At 43.0% G+C, this 21,566-nt stretch overlaps 1 long non-coding RNA gene across 2 annotated transcripts; it reads right to left on the reverse strand.

The window, feature by feature from the left end:
* Positions 1–364: 364 nt before the first annotated feature.
* On the reverse strand, positions 365–21,537 carry LOC148134965 (uncharacterized). Of its 2 annotated transcripts, XR_015755512.1 has the most exons (5): positions 21,351–21,537; positions 20,844–20,959; positions 20,602–20,641; positions 18,912–19,040; positions 365–1,079 (listed from the first exon to the last, which is right to left on the reverse strand). It is a non-coding gene; the product is annotated as an uncharacterized LOC148134965 (long non-coding RNA). The 2 variants fall into 2 exon arrangements; XR_015755511.1 differs by lacking the exon at positions 365–1,079 and having other exon boundaries at positions 18,496–19,040.
* Positions 21,538–21,566: the final 29 nt, after the last annotated feature.

Consider the following 21,566-nt stretch of genomic DNA (forward strand, 5'->3'; position numbering starts at 1 on the left):
ATAATCTCTGATATTGCCAAAGCGTCTTAATCTTACATTCAATATGAATAGGTGAATGGAAAACAAAAAAAAAAACTCCCTGACAAATCATGAATGAACAATAATTAGAAAATTATGATAGTCAAAGGACACAACAATATTCAGGTGAATTGCATTGTTTAACACCAAATTGGGGAAATAGCTAACTAATGAATAACTGGAAGTGGCATTTGTTTATTTTACTGATGAAGATATAGACTTGCTTTCCATCTTAGTAACACTACAGAATAGCGATTTATGTGTCTAAAATGTTTGAATTACGCTCTTTACAATAAAAAAAAACAGTACGTTCACATAGACTGCTTCATCTTTAAGACTGCAACACTCTCAAATACTTTCCAGGAATTTAGAACCAGCAGAATTAGTTAATTTGGTTTCTTGGGAACTCGAAGAGAATAAACAGCAGATTCTGTGAATTAGTCATTCAATGCGATTATTCAGCTGAAGACAACATCACTTCTTTGCAAAAATGCTCAACTTTGAAAAATTTAAAATGCATTGTCATTGTTTAATGAAACAATACAGATATGTTAATTCTTTTTCATTTGACTTAACAAAACTCAGGAATTTTACATGATTTTGTTGCATGAAAAATACTTAAATCTTATTGTAATTAAAAATACAATCAGTGTTCGCATCGAAGTGAAGTGCATTGAAATGAATTCAACTATGTTTCCGCGGGTAAAATAAGAATTAATATTAACAATGATTGAGAGATTGTACACTACAATATATTTAGTTATTCATATAAAGAGCCGAAATTCCACATGTACGGCACGTACTGGATCGAATAATTGTTACATATGAGCAACAACTGGATTATAAAATTCGATCAATGAATTTAGAAATAATGAGTAATCTCGTTTTGCTATGTGACTGAGGAATATGTGCAAACAAACAGGAATTATTGCAGTGAAAAGTAATTGCTGGTCTGTGAATTTAAAGACTGTGATTATGGTGATCATTCAGGTAAGCAACGATTAGACATTTACAATTAATGTTGGATGGGAAGTCCTTGGATCCATTGTTGGATACTTGACCTGAAAAAAAAGTTTCATATTGCAGTGTTGGTACTCAGAAACAATTGGTTAAATTAAAATGTGAATCTCATTTTACTTGTTCAAAAGACTTTCTTAAATAATTGCTCAATTATTGTCATGACAGTGACTTGATAATTAATGTTGTAATATTGGCTGGAATGCTAAATGTCTTCAAGGCAGAAATTGATAAATTCTTGATGTCACAAGGAATTAAGGGCTACGGGGAGAATGCGGGGAAGTGGAGTTGAAATGCCCATCAGCCATGATTGAATGGCGGACTGGACTCAATGGGCTGAATGGCCTTACTTCCGCTCCTATGTCTTATGGTCTTATGAGCAATTAACATGATTCAACATTTCAAAAACACTTTGCTGTAATGTTGATTGGATATTTATTAAAATTGGTAAATTTGGAATAAAATATAGTAACTAGCTTTATGAATTGAAGAAAATGTGAGCCATTCAGTGATTATAGAACAATGTTTTCTTTCTTTACTAAAGAATACAGATAACACAAGAAATATGAATTTCCATCAAATGGTTTCGTGATAGAGTCATGTTATTTTAATTTAGATGATTAATATTATGATCAGAGTTCTGGCATTTAAATTTGGAAGAAAATTGATAGATAATGAAAGTGAGCATGAAAGTGAACAAATGATGCAATGACATTTGGTATATAAAGAAATTCTAATAATTGTGTCATTATTGTACAATGATGAATAATGTTGGAATAGAAAAGACAAAAAAAAAACATGTTCAAATCAGTTCTTTCCTTACAATGAAATGAAACCAATAATCATTTTGCAGAGAGCATGATTTGAAAATAAAACAGTCATTTTATGTGTTATATAAACTGAAGACTACTTCCATTTTGCAAAAATGGATACTTCCACAAATTCAAAATTTAGGTTTGCTGAATTATGCAACAGAAATGGTTGTAATTTGAAATATCTCTTGCACACAAATTTAAAATAAGTACACTTAAAGATTTTTAGAATGACAAAACGTTTGTTGTTTACATGATTGTATTACAGTCAATATCTGTGATAAAGTAGAAGCATTGTTTTAAGCAACATAAATCATCTTTAACTACTGAACTCAAATAGAAGATATCAATTGCTCTTGTTGCGTGGAATAGTAAACAAACGCTTGTCATTGGTTTCAGGAGCAAAAAGGATCATACTCTGGTTATTCTACTGAACAATAATCAGATGGTGATGAAAGTCTTTGTGTAGCTCTATGTGTACTGTTTAGCATGAACACTGGTTTCGATAAAATTGAGATATTTACATGAATTAGGAACAGATTGATAATTGGGTGTGAATGAAATTATTTAAAATCAGACAGTTTTTTATATTTATTAGGATTGCTGAGTGAAACTTTCTTAAACCATCATGCAATCAATGGGATAAGTGAGAGTTTGCAAAACCAATTTTCAAATGAACACAACCTGATATTTTCACACCATTTCAATGTCACATTCAATATAAATAGATGACTGGAAAGCTAAAATCAAATCTCACACAATTCATAAACTGACCAGTAATTTAAAAAATGATAAATAATATCAAGTGGCATTTGTTTATTTTACTAAAGAAGTAATTGATCTTTTCTCATATTTATATCACTGGAACATAAAATTCTATGTGTTGTTTTAACTAAGATCTACAGAACAAGAGAAACTTAGTGACTATCATGACTTTGTATATTCCAGCTTTATGACTGCAACATTCTCAAATATTTTCCGAGGAATATTGATTGAATGGAATTAGTGTCCAGAAGAAAGTATATAGCAGATACTGTGATTATTGGACTAAACAATGATACGTCCATATAATCTACTGATATTGTGATTGGATATACAGTAATTGTCAGCATCGAAGTAAGTTATAAACAAATCAATTTAAATTTTTTCCATGTTTAAAATAAATACAATATTCACAATGATTGAGAGATTGTACTTTGCAATGTCCTTGCAGTACGGAAGCATAATTCCACATTTGTATCCCTTACTGGATTGCAAAATTATTTTGAATAAGATCTATTAGCAACAAAGGGATTTTAAAAATCATATTCATGAATTTGAGAATAATGAGATATCTCAACTTGATATTAGACTGAGTAATATCTAGAAATGAAGAGTAATATTGCAGGGAAAGATATTTGGAGATCTCTGAATTTGAAAGGGTAAGATAATTGTTATCTTTCAAATGAGCAAAAATCATATATTTACAAAGAATTTTGCAAGGGATATTATTGGTCGTTTTATTTTTGGATTGGCCTGAACAAATAGGTATTAATATCGTAGCATTGACAATAAGAAATAATGAAAGAAATTTTAAAAATCACTGCATTTTTACAAAGTCTAAGTAAAACCTTTGTGTAATTATTGTATTTGATAAATGCCTTTATAATCCTGACAGATAAATAGACGTAATACTTTGAAAGCACTTTGCTCTGGTTTTGATTAGATATTCATTACAATTAAGAAACTGAAAATTAAAGCATAAAACTTAGCTGTATAATGTGAAAAAAATCATTCAGCAACAACTGAAAAAAAATGATTTCGTTCAAAAATGCAGACAATGCAAGAGTTATATGCTTCCAATAGTTTTCTTGAAGCGTCATGTCAATTTTATTAATGTAATTTTTATCACAATAAATGTTTCGATATTTATTTCAGAATTAGGCCATGAAAGTGACTATTATTGTGAACAAAGTATAGTGTTAATGACATTTGGTACGGAAAGGAATTCTCATAATTGTGTGCTTATTATTCACTGACAACTAACATGGAAGGAAAAGGAAAATTGTCAACATTTCCAAGCAATTGTTTTCTTATAATGAAATGAAAATAAAAATAATTTTGGAGGGCACATGGTTTGAAGAAAAGAAACAATCACATCATGTGACATTTGAGCTGAAGACTAGTTTCCGTTTCCCCCATTGTGATCTTCACAATAATTTAAAACGTATTGTTGGTTGAACTAAAGAACAAATTGATATAATAAAATTGTTTTCTTGTACACCAAAAAAAGGCAAATGTAAAGTAATTTTATCATGAAAATTATATCGCTCTGAATTTAATCATTTCACACTCAATAAATGTATTTATTGAATTGAAATGTCATCATAGCTGTAGAAGTGTTTTCACCCGACGGGGAATGAGGACTCAGGAGGCAGGCTGAGCTCAGGCATGTAGAAGATGCTTACTCATGCAGCAATCAGTTAACAAAGGGATCATCCCCCGAATCTCGGAAGGGAGATCCATGACACACTGTAACATGTACAATAAAAATCAGCATTTTTATGGACTTTCTGCATCACAATGGCCACGTGCAATGTGGTTACAACCCTCTCCTCCTCATCCAGTGACCCAATTCAAACACATAATCGCAGATGGACATTCTAATGGACATTCCCAAATTCCTTTCATCTCATGTTGTTTAACAGGTACTATAATCTCCAGGCTTTGGGATCTTTCCACGCATCTTATTAATTCAGATTCCAAAGTTATTCCTGCACTCCCTCTGGCCTCTCAGGATGCCTTATCAGTTGGAACGTTTTGAATTCTGCTATTCATTATATTTTATTTTATCAACGTCAATTACTCCTCATATTGTTCACTGTCCTAATTATATATGTACAAAGAAATACAAAAGACAGTTAGTTTTAACTTACTTGCTATAAGATTAGCAATATGACTTGTGTTATAAAGTTCGTTACAGTGTGTAAAATTATACAGCTACTCTTCCTGTCAGGACTTTATAATTAATGGGCAGTCAACATCATACCTTGAAGTTAATTCCTAAAACTAGCTAACTGCACATCTCAGTCTAAATGCTTTTCTGTAATGTTTTTGATAGTGTGGGATATAGGTAAATTAATGTTATTTCTGCAATTATAATTTCTGATACAGAGTAAATGAACTCACATCAGTGTGTAATTGTTTCAGCCAAGAGCTGAGTCAACAAGAATGGAAACTACGTGGAGGAAATACATAATTGTTTTTGTATTAGCTAATATTATATGTCAGCATGAAACGTGATTGCAAAACAATGGTAGATATTATGGGCAAATAGATAAGATGCTGTGAGGGGATGCGGTCAAGCTAAAAAGCCTGTCCAAACAGTAGGTTTCACACTTTTACAGAGACACAGGAACAAACCCTAATTAAAGAGGTCATAGAGATCAGAGTGGTCTCGGCAGAAGCCCAGATGGAAAGAGTAGATATTGATGAAGAAAGAATATGCCTAACAATGACCTGCAGTGGGATAAGGTCAAACGGCCTTGTGAGATCAGATTTAAGCATTTTGTCACAGACAATGCCAGATAAGATAAGAGATAAGCAGGAGTGGTGGGACCAGTCTAAGGGAAATGGAGGATGTAAACAGGGGGAAAAAACAATGAAATAAGAAAAAAAATGTAAGAACCAAATTATATAAATATCAAGAGTTTGTTGAATTTGGTGTGATTTGTCCTCTGCCTTGCTTGGCACTGGACATCGCACCCACTTGCAAGTGTAAAAATAAAGGATACTACTGATTCAGATTTTGTCTCGGACTGCAATTATTGAAGTGTGTGAGCTTTGTTTCTTACAATTGGGGGCTGTCCGGGATTTTCTTCCATCGCCGGGGGGAGTGGCTGGCCTTGGACACTGGGAAGACGCGTCCCGTTCCCCATTGAGGAGCGGTCTCGTGTCCCGGTTTGGTCCGCTCCCTTGGGCCACTGGTACGGATCCCACAAGGGTGACATCTGAATCAGACAGTGATAGGAGGTCGATAGAAAATACAGCGAAAAGGGACCAGGCAACTCTGTGCACAGACCATGGTAAGAAAACTGACCTTTAAGTACTGCCTTGGTGGCCGGGATTGAGTTTTAGTAGTTAATAAAAGACTAACGAAGGAACTCAATATGGGTTGTGCCGAGGGTAAGGAAAAAGCCTCCAGGAAAACAAAAGAAGAAAATGGCAATAGAAATGGAGGCGGGGTCCCTTACAACATACCTCCAGAAAGTCCTTTGGGCAGGATGTTGTGGAATTGGCAAAATAATACTTGTACAAGGGAGACAGATGATTAAATATTGTTTCTTTATATGGACTAAGGAATCCATTCTTCGTCCCGCCGTCTTCTGGCCAAAGTACAGGTTGGATGAAGACTGGGTTTGTAAATAATTGAATTTATATGTCAATGTGTGTGAGAGAGAGAATGAAAAGAGCTGTACAGCTGGTAGAAAGTTTAACCCTTTGTGATTTGGTTTGAATGAACATTTGTTTGTTGGTGATTGAATGTTTGCATTTTATTCCCTGGAGCTTGAGTTCCAGGACTGTTTTGAATCTGACTTTTATTATGGAAACTTAACATGATTTCTTTTAAGGTTAAGGATTCTATAGAGATTATGAAAAAAAAAGAATGATAACTCCTGTTCTTTTTACAGGTCATGACTGCCTTAATGTGAGTTTCTAACTAATCTCTTTTATCTTTACATAAAAGCGATTTATGGAGGACAGTTGAAGTTTCAGTTCAACATTAGATTGTAGTAAAAACAAAATTCTATGGTTAATATCTGTGACGTGGGATTCAGCCATTGTTCATGCATTGGAAGTATTTTTTTTTTAAACTTGAATAGACAAATTCTTTTAAGGCAGCTCTGATTATTTTACGACCTATAGTATTGTAATTGAGCAACGATTGGTCAGGACTACTTAAGAAAACTAATTTTGGATTTAAATTAAGGGACTAAAACTGGGTGATTACAGTGGATTTCAAAATTGGGAACTGTATGCATTTTACATTTTAAATATTAAATACTGAATAAATGAACGTAAATCTATAAATATATTTACAAGTTAGGTACAGGCTTTAAAGTTAGTCCAGCATGAATTGATGAATTGGTATTTGAAGTTATAGGGAGCTAGAAATATTGCAATATTTCTTTAAAAAAAAAAAAGTGGAAGAACGTAATGACTTATCCCCTTCGGGAGGTACAAATAGGGGACAAAGAGATTGGGTTTGTAAGTGCCCACCTCACCAGTGGGGAGATCAGAGCATTTAAAAAGGGAATGAAAGTCCTGGTTGAGGGTCCGGTGGGGTTGTCTGAACAAATTGATCAATTTTTGGGGCTAAGCCTGTATACCTGGGCGGAGTTAATGCCTATTTTGAATATACTATTTACTGGGGAAGAAAGGGGACTTATACGAGGAGCCGCCATTAAAATATGGGACAGGGAACACCCGATTGGAGATGGGGATGCTGGACAGGGAGAGGTGAAGTTTTCCCTCAGAGACCCCCAGTGGGAAAACCAAAACCCGGAGCATAGGGAAGAAATGAGGGAATTGAAAGACCTGGTTGTAAAAGGAATAAGAGAGGCAGTTCCGAAGTCACAGAATTTGACTAAAACCTTTGAAGTTAGACAGGAGAAAGATGAGACGCCTTCAGCTTTCTTGCAGAGATTAAGAGACTCAATGCGGAAATATTCTGGAATGAACCCTGAGGACCCAGTGGCACAGGGTCGTTTGAAAGTACATTTTGTGACAAATGCATGGCCAGACATACAGAGAAAGATACAGAAGATAGAAGGGAGGAGTGAAAAACCATTAGATGAATTGTTAAGAGAGGCACAGAAAGTGTTTGTAAAGAGAGAGGATGAGAGACAAAAACAGAAGGTGAAAATGATGGTAGCTACAGTTGATGAGGTAGTTAAGAAAAGAATGGAACCAATAGTAAGCAACCGGAGTGGCAGGTGGCAGCATGTAGGACAGAGAGGAAGAGGGAGAGGGAGAGGACAAGGGGGAGCATTTGATAGAGGGTTTGAGCGACAGGGGCAGAGATGGAGGTCTCCACAGGCAGGATGCTATTATTGTGGGAAGATAGGGCATTTTAAGCGGGAGTGTCCTGATCTAAAAAGGGAAGAAAGGGCAATTTCGCTAATGAATTTTGATGAATAATAGGGGTGTCGGGGGTTCCTGCCCTCGGCGGGGGGGCCCACCAGGAACCCTTGATAAACCTGAGGGTGGGACCCGATAGGGAAGAGGTTGTCTTCCTAGTAGATACGGGGGCAGCACGGTCATCGCTGAATTTTAAACTAAAGAAAGTAGAAATATCGACACCGCCAATTACTGTTTCAGGGGTAAAAGGGGAAGGATTTACTGTTCCAGTATTTGAACCTATGATGATAGAAGGTCCTAAGGATAGGGTCACAGTGGAATTGTTGTATATCCCTGATATAAGAAGTAACTTACGAGGGAGAGACTTAATTATCCTCTTAGGACTGGAGATTGGAATTCAGGAAAAAGAATTAGTTGTACAAATGACAATGTTGACAGAGGATGTGGAGAGAGAGATAGACCCTATTTTATGGGCTAGGGAAGGGAATCATGGAAAACTACAGATCCCTCCCCTTCTAATAAATTTTAAAAGGAAAGGGGACATTGTCTGTGAGCGACAATATCCCATTTCCATAGAAGGTACACGAGGACTGCAACCAGTAATTGAGGGACTGATTAGAGATTAAGTAAGATCCCTCATGGCCACAAATGGTTTAGTGTGATAGATTTTAAGGCTGCCTTTTGGGCTTGTCCCTTCGCGGAGGAAAGATTTAGGACTATCCCCCTATGAAATCTTATTTGGATTACCTTATCTGGGAACGAATGGAGAATTGCCAATTCCCGAAACTAAAGATTTGTTTTTAAAGAAGTATATACTGGGATTGTCTTCCTCTCCGTCTTTCCTCAGGGAACAAGGTTTATTGGCACAGACTCCACCCCTTGAATTCACCGTTCATCCCATCCAGCCGGGTGATAGGATGTTAGTAAAATCATGGACAGAAACTAAATTGCAGCAGGACTGGGAAGGGCCGTACCAGGCTCTTTTGACTACCGAGACGGCAATAAGAATGGCGGAGAAAGTCTGGACTCATTACACTCGGATCAAAGGGCCAGTGGACCCTCCAGTTGAGGAAGAAGTCTGTACAGCCGAATCAAGGTAACACCCGCTGAAACTCAGACTAAAGAGACTTTGAGTAACTGATTATACAGTGGCGACGCGAGCGTGGGATTATTTCTGTAAGATTGTATATTATGTCTTTTTGTGCTTCAGCATGATGTTTAGAATACTGGGAATGCTAAGAGTTATGATGCTAGCCCTCTTAGTATTGGGATTTTGTCAAATACCATTTTCATATGTATTATTAATGGTTCCTGAGTCTGATAATCCACAAGTAATAGACGCTGATTCATGCAGCTTAGTAAATTGTGGGGATGTAGATAATCAGAGACAGTACCGCAGCTCTGAGATACATCTTAAGTTCTATGGGGATGGCCTCGGGGATGGTACTTGGTATAATGGTCTCGTCACAGTACACCGGGCCCCCTTCCGACCAGCTCGCGATTGTCCCGATAAAAATTGTAACCCAATATACCTAACAATAAAGAAAACCACATGGCACGAAGCAATTCTGGGTTGGGGGAGGGGGGGTGGGGGCATCTATGAGATACAATTAAATGAAACATTTGGGATAGAAATGAAAACAAACGGGAATGATTTCTCAGGCTGTTGTTTTCGAAATAGCGTAGGACAGGGAAAACGGGTAGAACTATTGGATAATAAGGTACAACCTTTCACCCCTCCCGATGACCCTAAAGTAGTAAAAATTACAGAGGTAAAGGCCTTAAAACAGACCATTGAAATAGAAACTGGGTATGGGGTTGCAAATGCCTGGGTTGAATGCGTAAAGTATGCTGTAAAAAGTCTGAATAAGAGAAATTGCTATGTATGTGCCTCCGGTAGGCCAGTGGCCCAGATGGTTCCCTTTCCGCTCGGGTGGAAGCAAGACAGGAAGGGCATGAAACCTCCCTATCTCTGATGTTCCCTTCCTTGGAGAAAGAGGATTCAAAAGCCCCCCCCCCCACCACCCCCCCTACGTTTTCAGCTGCAGTCGGAAATCACACGTCATGTGTGCGTAGACAAGGTACAAGTCGGTCTAGAGATTTGGGGGAGATGAAATTATGGACAGAGATTAAGAATGTTACCGAAACGGAGAAGGGAGGGAACTACTCAGCACTAAAGGTTCCCCGAGCGGATCTGTGGTGGTACTGTGGAGGCAAAATACTGAGACCCACCCTCCCTCCGGATTGGAGAGGGATATGTGCAATTGTACAATTGGCAATTCCATTTCCCCTGGCATTTGAGAAGGAAAAGATAGTAGGGAAAAAGGAAAGGAGTAAGAGACCACTGTTAGACACTTCTTTCGATGACAAGATTTATCTTGATTCGGTCGGAGTCCCTAAGGGAGTACCTGATGAATTCAAAGCTCGTAACCAGATTGCAGCAGGCTTTGAGTCAGCTCTCTTTTGGTGGGTAACAATTAATGAAAATGTAGATTGGATAAATTCCACTTTCTATAATCAACAGCGATTTATAAATTATACAAGAGATGCGGTTAACGGAAGATCAGAACAGCTTGATGTGACAAGTAGGATGGCATGGGAAAACAGAATGGTCCTTGGTACAATTTTAGCAGAAAAAGGGTGTGTGTGTATGATGTTAGGAGGAAGTTGTTGTACCTTTATTCCTAATAACACTGTGCCTGATGGTTCAATCACTCGGGCCTTAAGGGGATTGACTACCTTAGCAGAGGAACTGGCTGAGAGTTCAGGAGCAGACACATCTCTCACGGGATGGCTTGAATCATGGTTTGGAAAATGGAAGAGGGTGGTGGTTTCCATCCTTACTTCCCTGATAGTAGTAGTCGGGGTATTGGTGGCCATTGGCTGTTGTATCACACCCTGTATACGAGGGCTCACCCAAAGACTGATTGAAACAGCCTTAATGAAACAGATGCCCCTAAAAGGGAATCCGGCAGAGGAACTTTATCGACTAAATAATGAGGGGATGAGTGAGACCAAGATGGGTGAAATCTCCGGAATGATGCTTGCGAATTTTGGGGGCGATGCTTAAAAGAAAAATGCAGAAGATAACAAATGGTAATTAAAGAAAAAGGGGAAAATTGTGGGATACTGGAAAAATAGTGTTACTTCTGCAATCATGATCAATTATGCAAGGTAAATGAACTCACACCAGTGTATAATTGTTTCAACCAAGAGCTGAGTCAACAAGAATGAAAACTATGTGAAGGAAATATATAATTGTTTTTGTATTAGCTAAATGTGCATTCAAGAATGAAACGTGCCTGCAAACAATGGTAGATGTTACAGACAAATAGATAAGGTGCTGTGAGGGTGTAGGCTAAGCCAGATATGCTTTTACAAACAGTAGTTATCAGCATCTGTTTCCCATTTCTGCAAAAACAAAAGCAAACCCCAATTAAAAGGTCATAACGATCAATATGGTTGGGGAAAGGGAGGAAATGGCACAGACGGAGGAAGTACATAATAGTGAAGAAGGATATACCTAACAATGGGCCACAGCAGGATGTGGTGAAAAGGCCAAGTAAAACTTGTACTTTGTTATGCATAAGGCCGGATAAGGCAAGAGATAAACAATAGTAATGGGCACCGGGTTGGAGTAGTGAATCCTATATAAGATACGTACTTGCTAAACTCTGGGTGCCTTACTTCAGGCACCACGCTTGTAAGCGTATAGTAAACATACTGATTGCTTCAGATCTTGTCTCAGACTGAAATTATTGAAGTGAGGGAGCTTTGTTTCTCACATACTGATACTGATTTTTAACATTGGAACTGTTGTACTCGGAACAGCATAATTAAGTGTAGCTGGATAGGTTGTGTTCTGTAGGGTTTCTTTGTTCTTTGTGTAATTTTGTGAATAATGTTTTTGTCTGTTTAAAATCTAGTCATCAACCTAGCTATCTTACTCCAGGTAATTTTCACTGTACACTTAACGAAGTAAATTGCGAAGTTATGCTCTGGGCTGCCTGCTTAAGAATGTTGTGAGTGGTCTAGCCTAGTCCATAATATTAGTCATTGCAATGTTAATGTAGTTGCAGTTCCCTAAGTTTTAAACAACTTTATAATAGTCTTAGCTTCACAGTTCCAGTAAAAATTATGAAAAGGTATGCATTATTTATTGGATTATGTTAGTTACTGGAAGTAATTATTGAAAGTCACAATTATTTCCTTAGCTTTTAAGATGATGTATATTCCCATTTAAAGGTAGCTGATACTTTGCTGTGAAGTGAGGGCTGAATCTGCTGAGATCATTTTGAGTCTGGCCATTTGCAGAGAAACACCTTTAAATTCAATGTCAAAGGAAAACTTTATTGTTTGAGGGCTTGGACTTCGGAGTAACCTAATTAAGATGTCACTGAGCAACTTCCCAGTTGGTATATCTCACAAAACATGAGTGAAATTCAACAGACCGGTTGACGAGAGATGGACGTATAGGTGACAGTCTCTAAATATTGTAACAATAAATTCAGAACATGGTCAAACTCAGATTACTATGTATTATGTTATGTCATAAATAGATTAGATTCCCTACAGTGTGGAAACAGGGCATTTGACCCAACCAGTCCACTCCGACGCTCCGAAGAGTAACCCACCGAGGCCAATTTCCCTCTGACTAATGCACCTAACACTGTGGACAATTGAGCATGGCCAATCCACCTGACCTACACATTATTGGACTGTGGGAGGAAACCGGAGCACCCAGAGGAAACCCATTCAGAAACGCGGAGAATGTGCAACATTCTGGTATCCAACTCAGAGATAAGTGGGCAACATTAGCACACTGGTTTGTACACGGAGCAAATCCTTTCAAGTGCTGTCTTTCACAATAGCAGAGACAGACCTGCCATTAGATAGCAACTTTAAACGCAAGAAATTCCAATACTATCTGTGGTTGTGACCGGATAATCTATTATTTCCTTTAAAAAATCATAGAATCAATCCAGTGTGGAAACAGGCCCTTCGGCCCAACAAGTCCACACGGAACCTCCAAAGAGCAACCCACCCAGACCCATTCTCCTACCCCATTACTCTTCATTTTTCCGCTGCCTAATGCACGTAATTTACACATCCCTGAACAACTCTGGGCAAGTTAGCACGGCCAATTCACCTCACCTGCACATCTTTGGGCTGTGGGAGGAAACTCACGCAGACACGGGGTGAATGTGCAAACTCCACACAGACAATCTCCTGACTGATCCAGCACACCGCCCAAGCGTTTTAGCAAAAACAGAAACCGTAAAACACTTCCTTATAGTTGGTGCTGTCTTCCATCCTGTTTAACTAACAAATGGTATTGTTGTTGGAGTGAGGTCGATGGAAAATAAAGACCATGAAAGCATGGGAAGGGTTAAAGCATGAAGACCACTGGGAATCTGTGGTCTGTGGAAGGCAGGGGCAGGATGGGATAACCATAGTGGAACATTCTTACACCAATTAGCAGAGTAAGGTCACTATGGCCAGATGAGATAACACAAGTAATAAAGCAAGTTTCTCTGTTAAGTGTTATTATGACAGGATTGGGACCGTAAATATTTGGGACATAACATTAAAATATCTAATTAATAGTTAGTAGAGTCAGCTTGAGACAGGAGACAATTGTAATAGATGGAATAGCTAAATATCTATCAGGACAGGTTAGTCTGCAATGAAAGATCACTGCAGCAGAGTTAGCAATATATATCTAATCATGACATTAGAATGTACAACTAAAGAGGTAATGGGAACTAACATCACTGGTTTATTGTGCAGCTGGAGTCAGGTAAGTTGATTAATATAGTTGGACATGCTGATAAGCTCACAGAAACATGATAAAAATGATATAAAAATCCACAGACCCTGAGGTTTCGCGGCATTCGAGAATCTGCTTTCTCAGTGTCACGGTTTTTTGTTTACAAATAAAAGACCTATTTCTTGAAGAACTCTCTGCGTCCCCTGGTGGTTCTGTATATTTTCTCCGCAATAGTACCTGACCCAGTAATGCAGGGCCCTGGTCTCTGTCTCTGTCTCTCTCAGTCTCTCACATATGCACGCATGCACACACACAGAGTTACTGAGGGACAATGAATGACAGAATAAAAGAACCATTTTCAAATATCAAAGCTCCGTTAAACAATCCTGGGATGTGTTGATGGGGACAGTGTAGAGGGAGCTTTACTCTGTATCTAATCCTGTTCTGACCCTGCCTTGGGAAGGGTTGATGGGGATATAGTAAAGGGAGCTTTACTTTTTATCTAACCCCATCCTGTCCATGCCCTGGGAGGGGTTGATAGGGACAGTGCAGGGAGATCGTTATTTTGGAACATAGGAATAGGAGGAGGCCATTCAGCCCCTCGAGCCTGTTCCATCATTTAATGGCATCATGACTGATCTGTGGCCTAACTCCACATTCCTTTCTTTGGCCCATATCCCTCAATATCTTCACTGAACAAAAATGTATCTCTCTCCGATTTAACCTGAACGATTGATCCAGCATCCACTGCTGTTTGTGGAAGAGAGTCCCAAACCTCTCCCAGCATTTGTGTGTCAAAGTGCTTCCCACCATCTCTCCTGAACGCTCTGGGCCCTCATTCTCTGACTCTGCTCCCTCTCAGTCTAGAATCTCTTACCAGGGGAATCGTTGATCTTGATCTAACTTTTCTTATCCTGTTTTATCCTTGAAAGCTTTGATCAGATAACCCCTTAACTTTCTCAATTCTGGAGGAAAACGGTCTCATTTGTCGAGTGTCCCTCAGAACATAACCCCTGAGGTTCAGGATCATTCTTGTAAACCTCCTTTGTGCTCCCTCTCTGTACTCCAACCTGATACCCACACACTTGCTTGCACTAAACTCCATCTAACACAGCTTTGCCCATTCACCCAGTCTATCAATAACCCTTTGTAATGTTAAGGTACCATCTGCACTGTCTACAATGCTGCCTAACTTTGTACCTGACCCCATGCTGTCCCTATCCTGTGTGTGTTTGATAGGAACAGTGCAGAGGGATTTATACTTGTATCTGAGCTGCACATGTCCTGGGAGTATTTGATGCAGACAGTATGGAGGGAGATTTACTCTGTATCTAGCCCCGTGTTGTCTATATCCTGGGAATGAAGACACCAATGGCTCAGAGACAGGAGAGAGGGGAATGAGGGTTTCAGACTGGAGGGAGCGACAGGCACGTACAAGTTGGGAACTGTTTTCAGTAAAAGGCGATTGATCCCAGGTCACTGCAGAGTGTAATAAACTGATGCCTTTCCCTCACTACCCTCCTCCAATCCCTGGTAAGATCTGCTCTCACACCATGTTTCTTCCTAACTGCTGACTGTGTTAGATACATTAATACATTGGCAATGGACAGAGGTGCTTTTAAATATGGGATCTTGCTGTGTAACTTGCCTTCAAAATGCTTTCGCTCTCCCTTTCAAGTAATCTGTTCTCTCTTTTATCCGGATGAACTTTTGTTGGGAAAGCTGCAACATGAAGATCCAAAATGTTCAGGCCGAGGAAAACCTTGGCTAAGCTCCAGAGGGGGACAGGTTCTGAGGTCTGAGGCCTAGTCGACAGAAGGGAGGCGGGCCAGAAAAAAGACGGATGGGTGATAAAACGGAATGGAAAGGGAGGTGGAACAACGGAGAGAGGGATCGACAGAAGGAGAGGGAGGAAGGGGAGAAGGAGGCAGTGGGGAGGGAGGGAGAGTGAGGGGGAGGGAAGACTAAGGGGGAGGAAGAGAGGACAAAGTGGGGAGGGAGGACGAAGGAGGACAAAGTGGGAGAGAGGATGGGGTGGGAGGGCAAAGGGGAGGGGTAACGGATGGGGAGGGAGGATGGGGTGGGAGGGCGATTGGGTGTGAGGGTTTGGGGAGGGAGGATGGGGTGGGAGGGGAAGGGAGGGTGAGGGAGGACGAAGGAGTGGAACAAGCCAGGGTGGGGGGAAACGAGAGCGAAGGGGTGAGTACAGGCAGAGGGTCCCACTTGGTTGGTCAATGGGAGGAATGAATCCAATTGGTGAGAGAGATCAGTGGAAGGGAGTCAGGGGATGGCGAGGGAGGTTATTTGAAATTGGAGAACTCAGTGTTGAGTCCTCCAGGCTGTAGGTTGCCCAAGCGGAGGATGAGATGTTTCTCCAATTTGTGGTGTGGTTCATTGTGGCAATGCAGGAGGTCAAGGATGGTCATGTTGGAAAGGGAGTGCTTGGGAGGAATTGAACTGGGCGGTGACTGGGAGATCTGGTCAGTCCCTGGGGCCCGGCTGTGATGCTCGGAGAACCGTTCCCTAAGTTTCCGTTGGTCTCCCTGATGTAGAGAAGCCCACATCGGGAGCACCTGATACTGGAAACACGGTTGGAGGAGAGGCAGGTGAACCTCTGTCTCCCCTGGAAGGAGGGTTTGGGGGCCCTAGAGGTGAGGGGGATGGGGGTGTAACAGCAGGTTTTGCATCTTTTCCGCTGGCAGGAGAACGTACCTGGGGGTTTGGAGGGTGAGAGTGGAACAAACCCATGGAGTGTCGAAGGGAACGGTCCTTGTGGAAGGCAGAGAGGGGGGAAGGGGAAGGTGGTCTTGGTGGGAAAGCAAGTTCCTGACCCCAAAACAAATGGTCCCATTCATTCCAAGCTCTGGTCCTGGATTATAACGCTAATCGGGGCGGGGTGGTGGGGTGACCATGGGACTGTTTTGACATTGGTACAGGGTCGAGGGAGATACTCACTGCAGAATCCTCCCCATTCGCCTGGTCCTGGTTGTTATCTCAGGGTTCGGTTTACTCCAGTTATATTCAGGGAGAACTCTCAGGATTTGATCGGGACAGATGGGGGGGGACGGGGCTGGGCAGGGACTGACTGGGGACCGATGGGTATAAGTGGGGACGGTCGGGGACTGGCGGGGGACAGGTGGGAACTGATTGGGAACAGGTGGGAACTGATTGGGGACAGGTGGGGACTGATTGGGGACAGGTGGGGAATGATTGGGGACAGGTGGGGAATGATTGTGGACAGGTGGGGACTGATTGGGGACAGGTGGGGAATGATTGGGGACAGAGGCAGAGATGTCCCCCGCCCTCCTTCACTCCCTTTCCTTCCCCCTCCTTTACACACTTCCTTCCAACCAATCTCCTCCCCTCTAAACTTCCCCCTCTCCTGCCCATCTCCTTCCAGTCCTCTCTCCACCACACCCCTACCCCCTCCTTCCTCCCCTCTCCACCTCACCCCCATTCCCCCTTCCCCTTTCTCTCCACCTCTCCTCCCCCTACTCCTCACTCTTTCCAAACTCCCTCCTCCCTCTGCCCCCTCTCCTTCCCGTCCCCTCTTCTTTCCCCTCCTCTCCTTCTTCCCCTCTTGTTCCCCCATCTCCTCCCCATTCCAACCCCCTCCTGCCCTTCTCCTCGCCCCACTTCTCCTTCACCCCATTTCTCCTTCACCGTTCCTTCCCCCACCTTTCCTTCTCCCCTGTCCTTTGCCCCCCCCTCTCCTTGCCCCTCCTCTCCTTCACCCCCTCCTTCCTCCCCTCTCCTTTCCCTCCTCTCCTTCACCAAATCCTTCACCCTCCTCTCCTTCACCCCCCTCCTTCCCCACCTCCTTCACCCTCCTCTCCTTCCCCACCATTTTCACCCTCCTCTCCTTCCCCATCTCTTTCACCCTCCTCTCCTTCCTCCCCGTTCTTCCTCCCCTCTTTGCACTCCTCTCCAACCCCTCACCTCCTTCACACACACTCCCCTTCTTCCACTCCCCTACTCTTCCTCCTCCCCTCCCCCTCGCCCTCTCTCTGTCCCCCCTCCTATCCTCCCCTCTCCACTTCTCCCTCCTTCCTTCCCATCCTTCGCACACTCTCCTCCTCCTCTCCTTCCCCCTCCTCTCCTTCCCCTTTCTCTCCTACCCACTCCCTCCGTCCCCACAATTCCTCCTCTCCTTGCCACCCTTTTCTCCTTCCCCCCTCCTTTTCCATCCTCTCCTTTCCCCCTCTCCTTCCCACCCTCTACTTCACCCTTCCCCCTCCCACCAGTCCTTCCCACCCACTCATCTTCTCCTTTCCCCTTTCCTCCACTCCCACACTCTCTTTCTCTCTCTCTGCCTCTCCCCTCCATTCCCCTTACATTCTCCCTTCTCCGATCCTACCAATTGCTTCCCCCCTACTCTGCCCCCTTCTCCTCTTTCCTTCACTCCTTCCATCCCTGCTCTCCTTTTCTCATTCCATCCCTGTTCTCCTTCCCTATCTCCTTCCCTCCCCTTCCACTCTCCATTCGCCCCTCCTTCCCCGTCTCCTTCCCCCTCCACTCCGTCCTTCCCCCTCTTATCCCCTCTCCATCCCACCTTCCTTCCCCCTGTCCTTTCCCCAACTCTCCTTCCCCTCCAATCCTTCCCCCCGCCATTCCGTACTCCTTGCATTCCATCTCCGCCTCCAATTCTCCTTCCCTCCCTCTCCTTTCCCCCTTTAATCCCTTCCCCCACGCCTTTGCCCCCTCTCCTTTGCCTTTCAACTAATGTTGTTTCTTTCCTTCCAAGGGATCTTGCTGCCCGCTTGAAGATTCAAAGAGTGAAACTTTGGGTTCAGGAGGCCTTTGAGCAAAAGCTTTCTCCAGAGGGGACACGGTCCTGAGGGCCTGGTCGACAGGCTACTCCCCGTGGGGGCCCACGTGAGTTGAGTGTTTATTTACCCCGAGGTTTAACCTTCTGGGGACACTGAGTTTTAGGGGCCTCTGGTTAACTGGCTCCTGTCAGATTGCGGCCCTGTCATTTTTAAAACAGATTTGAACCTGGGGTAAAAATAACCGGGGCCTGGGATTTGACACAAACACATCAATCCCCAGTGAGTGTCTGACAGACAGGACTTCCCAAGGAAGGAATTAAAACCTTAAATGAGAAACTCGATCCAAAGACTTGTTCTAATATCAGAGTAATACTACTTGTGGGATCTTACTGTGTCTCAAATTACCTGCAGAGTGCCCTACACTACAACAGTCTCTCCCCCCGAGGAGGAGATTTGATTTGGGAGTTGAAACTCGGACGATGAAGAGACAGACAGAATCCAAGCATTCTGCCGTGAGGAATCATCAGACAAGAGCTGGAACCAGAGAGAGAGAATAATCAGAAACCGTCCTGTCTCCTTGTTGTTCATTTACACACAGACACACAGACACAGACACAGACACACACACACACACACATGGAAAAGAATTGTGGGGTTCAGGCTATCTCTGTGATTTTTACCATAAGGGGCGAGCTCTGGGCTGGAGGGGGTGGGGGAGACAAAGGGGCTGAAAGGGGAAGAGAGGGAGTTGCTGCACAGTCTGATCCCACAGATGATACTGCCTCTGTCACTCACTGCAGCATTCATCTTCATTCCCGTGTTCCCTCTCTCCCTTTCCTACATCTTTCCTTCAATCCCCATCTCTCTCCATCCTTCCCATCTCCATCCTGTTCACGTTCCCCTGGAGATTCCCTTCCTACAACTCTCTGCCTCCTCACTGTTTAATCGTTTAATTTACTGCAATATTTAATCGTTCAGCCTTTCCCAATTTCTCTCTCGCTCTCCCTGGTCTTTTTCTCTCTCCCTCCGCCTGTCGTTTTTCTCTCTCTCCCTGTCAGTTCTCTCTCTCTCTGTCCTTCTGTCTCCCTCCCACCAGGTATTTGTTTATTCTGCTTTCGGTCTTTCATTCTCTTTGTCTTGTTCTCTCACTGGGTTTTATTCTCACCACCATCCCCCCTTCACCCCAACCTGTCCCTCACGCTCTCTCTCTCTTCTCCCCCCCTCCCCATTCCCCACTCCCTCCCTCTCCACCTGTCCCAGAGGGTGACATGGACTCCGTGCCATGTTGGGAGTGGGAAGGCGATGGGTTGGGAAGGCGATGGGTTGGGAAGGCGATGGGGTGGGAAGGCGATGGGGTGGGAAGGCGATGGGGGAGAAGGCGATGGGGTGGGAAGGGCGATGGAGGTGAGAAGGGCGATGGAGTTGGGAAGGGCGATGGGGGTGGGAAGGGCGATGGGGGTGGGAAGGGCAATGGGGGAGAAGGCGATTGGGGGGTGGGAAAGCGATGTGGGTGGGTAGGCAATGGGGTAGAAGGCAATGGGTTAGAAGGCAATGGGATAGAAGGCAATGGGGGGTGGGAAGGCGATGGGGTGTGGGAAGGCATTGGGGTGTGGGAAGGCAATGGGGTGTGGGAAGGCAATGGGGGTTGGGAAGGCAATGGGGGAGGGTGGGAAGGCAATGGGGAGGAGGGTGACGGGGGTGGGGGAGGAGGGTGACGGGGGTGGGGGAGGAGGGTGACGGGGGTGGGGGAGGAGGGTGACGGGGGTGGGGGAGGAGGGTGACGGGGGTGGGGGAGGAGGGTGACGGGGGGGAGAAGGGTGACGGGGGGAGAAGTGTGACGGGGGGAGAAGGGTGACGGGCGGTAGAAGGGTGACGGGGGGAGAAGGGTGACGGGGGGAGAAGTGTGACGGGGAGAGAAGGCGACGGGAGGGGGAAGGTGATAGCGGGGTAAGCATGGGTGTGTACGAGCAGGGAAGGGAATAGTGTGTGTAAGAGGGAGCAGGAAGAATGAAAGCAAAAATAGAGCATAGCAGGGTCTGAGTGATGTTTGTGAGGGAGGCCACACACACGAGTGGAATAAATTAACAGCACATACCTCAGGGACCTGCAGTGACGAAGCTCTCATTTGACCATAACTAGAAGAAATAACAATAAACTGTCACAGAGAGTTAAAATACTCATTATTAAAGGTAGCGCAGGTTGGACATTGGCAAAGAGATTGTCATGGAGGACAGGGATTCAGATCCACAGTGAAGAGATCACACCAGAGCCTAACCAATGAACCACAGCAAAGCATGTTAACTACTGAATTATAGATGAAAGCTCAAAAACATTCACCTCTGAATCAATGTCGTTGTACTTCAATGTAAACTCTCTAGCCGGAGCTTGGAGCTGAGAAGTTAGCACAGAACTTGCATCAGAGAAACGCTTCAGTTTTCATTCCTTCCACTACTCTGCAAAATGAGATGACAAAAGAAACATGTTGAGAGACATTCAGAATAAACAAATGTATCTCTTGGCTTGAGTATTAAACATCCACCTGTTAAAGGTGTTTCCAAAATCGACCACCATCAGTTCAGGACGGGAATTTACAAAATGATTTGAGAGATCTAGTATTTTAATGACAAGATTATGTTGTAGAGATGATTTGAGAGATGCATCCAATTTTAAGATGTTTTTCTAACCGCCAATTTTGTTCTTCCAAAGATTATTTGGATAGCAGAAGATTGGAATTCAGGAAACAGAAAATTATTAATGAACAGATTCAATCTTCTGTGTGAATCTCCTCAATGGCGGAGTAGCTACCCAGCATTCTCCGCGGGGATGCATACTCTCTATACTCACTACAGGGACGGCGGTGCAGCCGCAGTGCTGTGTTTGTCTCCGTGTGAAATGGCGAGACGCGCTTTTCCAGACGGTAAGGCTGCAGGAGCTGGAGAGAGGGATTCAGACCGAGAATAAACCCTTCCAGCGAGAAGCGAGCACCTTGAAAAATAACTTGTGGCTAAGTGTTTTACAGTTCCGAGGTGAACAGCCGCCATCTTGGCCGGAAATGTGGAC

This window comes from Chiloscyllium plagiosum, unplaced genomic scaffold, assembly GCF_037043375.1.
Source record: "Chiloscyllium plagiosum isolate Xiang-an unplaced genomic scaffold, Cpla_swu_hap1 HiC_scaffold_51, whole genome shotgun sequence".
NCBI lineage: Eukaryota > Metazoa > Chordata > Chondrichthyes > Orectolobiformes > Hemiscylliidae > Chiloscyllium > Chiloscyllium plagiosum.